This window comes from Carya illinoinensis, chromosome 6 (genome assembly GCF_018687715.1).
Source record: "Carya illinoinensis cultivar Pawnee chromosome 6, C.illinoinensisPawnee_v1, whole genome shotgun sequence".
NCBI classification, from domain to species: domain Eukaryota; kingdom Viridiplantae; phylum Streptophyta; class Magnoliopsida; order Fagales; family Juglandaceae; genus Carya; species Carya illinoinensis.
This window is the reverse complement of record NC_056757.1, coordinates 9,836,917-9,841,439: the sequence shown is the minus strand read 5'-3', so window position 1 is coordinate 9,841,439 and position 4,523 is coordinate 9,836,917. Positions and strand designations below refer to the sequence as shown.

Sequence of the window (4,523 nt, the reverse complement as noted above, 5' to 3'; positions counted from 1 at the left end):
CTACTCAAACATTACCTCGTCCCCATAACGGCGAAGAGCAAACGACCCATTTGGTCCTCCGATGCTTACCTCCCTGTAGGGTGCCAAAGGGATGGGTATAAAGCCAAAGGACTGCTTAATCCCTTCTTTAGCAGAGTGTGGGCCTGTTCTCAATAGCCTGACACACTTTACCTTCATCGTGGGCTTCGACTATCAGGAGTGGGTTCAGTCCAGGACTACCGGCCTGTTCTCAATAGCTTGACACACTTTACCTTCATCGTGGGCTTCGACTGTTAGGAGCGGGTTCAGTCCAAGACTACCCAAACAGATTACCTCCTCATAGGATACTAAACGGCGAGATGGGCTAAAGGCTACCTCGACCCTCCTAAAGGAGAGAGGTTCAACCCAAGGTTGCCTGAACATACCCCGTTTTGCCACGATGAAGTGTGGGCACAACTCCAGCCTGGCCCTCACTCGCATTTCCTATGACTTCAACAGATAGGAACAAGTTTAGTCAGACATACTACTTGAACAGACTACCTCCACAAAATGGTCAACAGGCAGAGCTAACCCTAGGTTAGACCGACCTCCCCTACAGTGAGTGGGACTAGCCCAGAGGCTGCCCGAATATTACCCAATCCCGTCACGGCAAATGGACGACTATTTCCAAATGGGGCCTAAAGGAGAGGGTGTGGCTTGAGGCACCCCTACCTCTCCCAGGTGGAGTGCGGGCTAGTCCCAAAACTAACCGACGCAACCTTAGAACGAACCACGTGCCCAGCTAAAGGACAGGTTGGTGGCTAACAAATAATAGTCTGTATTTTGATTACGATTTTATAGGGCACACGAACTCTAGGGGCGAGTTTTGGCTTACATGCCACTCTCCCTATCTTGCTGAGTGCAAGGGTCAACAAGGCACGCCAGTCTTACAAAGTGTGTGACCTTCTCAAAAGATCTATATGAACTCTACGGGCGAGTTTTCGCTTATGTGCCACTCGCCGCCTTTTGCCAAGTGTGAGGGTCAACGAGGCACGCCCGGTCTTACATACCATGCATCCTCCTCAAAAAATCTATATGAACTCTACATGCGAGTTTTGGCTTACGCGCCACTCACCCTCTCTCGCCAAGTGTGAAGTTCAACTAGGCGCACCCGGTCTAACATACCGTGCAACCTATATGGGTGGGGGTTGGCTTACGTGCCCCTCGACCTCTCTCGCCAAGCACAAAGTGCAATGAGGCATGCCCAGCCTACGTAATACACCCACGACAGCTTAAGTGTTCCATCCCGTGAAGGTTGTCATACTCAGCGTGAAGCTGCTCAGCATTTGGAACAACTACAAAAAGCAAGAAAATAAATCGGAAAGTTGCAATAACGCTAAAAGCATAAGCAAAAGGACACTTTATTCATCAATAGTCAGAACATCTACAAAATGGGAAAATACAACACTCTCATTAGAGTTTCGGCTAAGAAGGGAAAGATCAAAAGGAGCAACTGATGTGAAAATTTATTTCACATATTTTCTTAGTCCCAATTGTTTTGATTCAGAGTGTTTTGTATATTTCTTAACTCGTTTGTTTAGAATTTTAGGTATCTTTTACATTTATTTAGTCCTTGGGAATTCTTGATATTTTGAAGGTGTTTAGTTATTGAATTAGGTTAGAATTTGGATGATGTGAAGAGGTAGAAATCGGGCTAGGCTTAGAGAGCAAATCCTAGTTGGTCTGGTCTAGTCAAACCAGAACACTGTTTGGTTTTTGGGTTCTAACTGGAGCTACATTCCCCAGTTTCAGGTTTTTCTTCGCTTGTTGGAAAGTTAAGACATTTAACTAAAAATTTTATAAAGATCTCAACACCCATGCCATTTTGAAGTTCAAAAGTTAGAAAAAAAAGGAGAAGTCATCTGTCTGAAAATTTATTGCAGCCCAGACCCTGTTTCAGTTTTCAACCTGTATCTAGAGTTCTAGAAGTTAGAATAAAACAAGCTTAAGTGTGTTGGAAATCTGAGAACAAGATCTAAACATTTATGAAGGGTATATCTCGAAAATATTTCATGATGAAGCTTTAAATCTAGCTAGAAGTTGGGAAGCCAAGAATTCCAAATTTTCAGCGGCATATATGGGGAATATCTTTTGTTTTAAAATTTGAAAAGAGAATCGATTTTGAATGGATTGGATGGCCTAAAGATATTCAAGGAGGGTTTTACAAATAAAAATTTCCAGAAAAAAAGAAAAAGAAAAAATAAAAAAAGAAATCACAGAAGGAATCCACAAGAAGTTCAAATTCGAAATGCGTTAGGAGACAGTTTGGACATACTTTAGTATTTTAACTGTAACGGCTTACTCACATATCCGATTGATTTGATTCTTGATAGGTTGAAAAGCTATCATAATGGGCTACAACGTTTTCTCTAATAATAATTTCAAAATTTAAACTTATGAAGCCTATACACAGATGCCAAAATAAGTCCAAAACGTCAGTCGATTTTTGAAAGAAAATTAGGAAAACCTTATAGAGTTTTTTTTTTTTTTAACCATATATAAGCATATTATTGGCATGAAATTGAGGGAGGAGGATTGAAAGGAGCAGCTATAATTCTGAGAGGAAAAGCAAAGCTCACGATTTCTACAATTACAAAATTCTTTTTTTTTTTTCTTTCTATAATTTTTAGTTGCTAAATTGTTATTAAGGATGTTGAATTCGAATTTATGTTTGAGAAATAATTAGATTGTTTTATTAGTTATTATTTACTAGTTTCCTTATTCTAGGGCTAGCATGTAGTCATTGAATTTTTCATATGATTTGAATATGGTTGTGTTGAATATTCTTTGTTAATTGCAATTTGATGATTTCGATTTTCATTCTTACAATTTACTGGCCATGTGCATGTTTAAGATGTTGAATGAAATAACAAAGGTTGAAGTTCAATACTAGTTCATGAATTCATCAAACCTTGGCAGTGTAGTTTAGAAATAAATACACACTTTTGTGACCTACATTCAAGAATTTCACAGAGCATAATGAGTTTATATTAATTTCTACGATCACGACAGCAGACAAAGGATTAATATAGATATATTGCATAAAAAAGGAAATTTGGTCATTTTAATTAGCAAAATATTAATGCAAGCAATTATGTTTAAACTCATTGAAAGAATTGAATTGATGAAATCCAAGCCTTAGGAACCTTTCACATTTGATTTTTTTTTTTCAAGCAAAACATTTGTAGTCAGTCACAACAATTTGAGATCGTCTAAATAATATAAGAAATTTTATAAATTGGTACTTGAATCTCCTACTTGTGGAAACGATACTCTTTTTGCCCTGTTATATTTGTCATGACCTATGTACTTGTGGTAGAGTCTAGGGACTATCAAGTTTTTGGCACGTTGCCGGGGAGCATTATTTTTAATATTAATACAAATAATTTTTTGTATTAATTTAGATTGTATTTTTATGTTTTGTTATTCATTTAAACTAGCCCCACCTTTTCGGGGCCAAATTCCATTGTTTTCTACGGTTTTTAGGCTGTCTTGTATTTTTGTTTATCAATTTACGTTTTCTATGTATAGTGTATGCCACATAACTGTGACCTATTTGAGCTTTTTGATCCAGAAATTGAGAGAACCCTACGTGCACTAAGGAGAAAACAAAGATTAGAGTTAGAGCAAGAACAAGCAGTAGGCATGGCAGATACCCAAAATTAGAGGGTGTTGCATAACTATGCCATGCCGAATGTTAATGGTTCTCAACCCAGCAATGTGAGACCTATAGTCAATGCTAATTATTTTGAGATTAAGCCTGGTCTCATCTAGATGGTGCAGCAAGAGCAGTTTGGTGGAGGACCTGTTGAGGATCCACATGCACACTTTGTCAATTTCTTAGAGATTTGTGATACAATTAAGATGAATGGAGTTATTGATGATGCTATTTAGCTCTGACTTTTTCCATTTTCTCTAAAGGATAAAGCTAAGGCTTGGTTGAATTCAAAAGCACCTAACTCTTTTACTACTTGGAAGGCCTTGTCACAAGCTTTTCTGAATAAGTATTTTCCCCTAGGTAAGACTGCTAAACTTAAAAATGATATTACCAGTTTTGTTCATTTTGATGGTGAATCTTTGTATGAAGTTTGGGAGAGGTTTAAAGAATTACAGAGGAAGTGTCCACATCATGGTCTTCCTGATTGGCTGATTGTACAGACTTTCTATAATGGATTAACACATTCAGTCAGAATTACCATAGATGCAGCTACAAGAGGTAATTTAATGAGTAAGCCAACAGAAGAGGCATGTGAGTTGTTAGAAGAAATGGCCTCTAACAATTATTAGTGGTCTAATGAAACATGTATGCCTAAGAAAGCTCCAGGTGTGTATGATGTAGATGGCATAAACATGTTGAATGCCAAAGTTAATTCTCTAGTAAAAATGTTTAGTAAGCTAGGTAATATGAATTCTATTTCTAGTCTTGTATTGAGTTGTGCTTGTTGTGGAGGAGCTCACATAAGTTCTAATTGTATGCTGGTAGACCAAGCCCAATTTGTATCTAA

General features: G+C 37.9%; 1 non-coding gene across 1 annotated transcript; it reads right to left on the bottom strand.

The window, feature by feature from the left end:
• Positions 1–4,047: 4,047 nt before the first annotated feature.
• Positions 4,048–4,154, bottom strand: LOC122314615. Its single transcript, XR_006243829.1, has one exon. It is a non-coding gene; the product is annotated as a small nucleolar RNA R71 (small nucleolar RNA).
• Between the last annotated feature and the right edge of the window lie 369 nt (positions 4,155–4,523).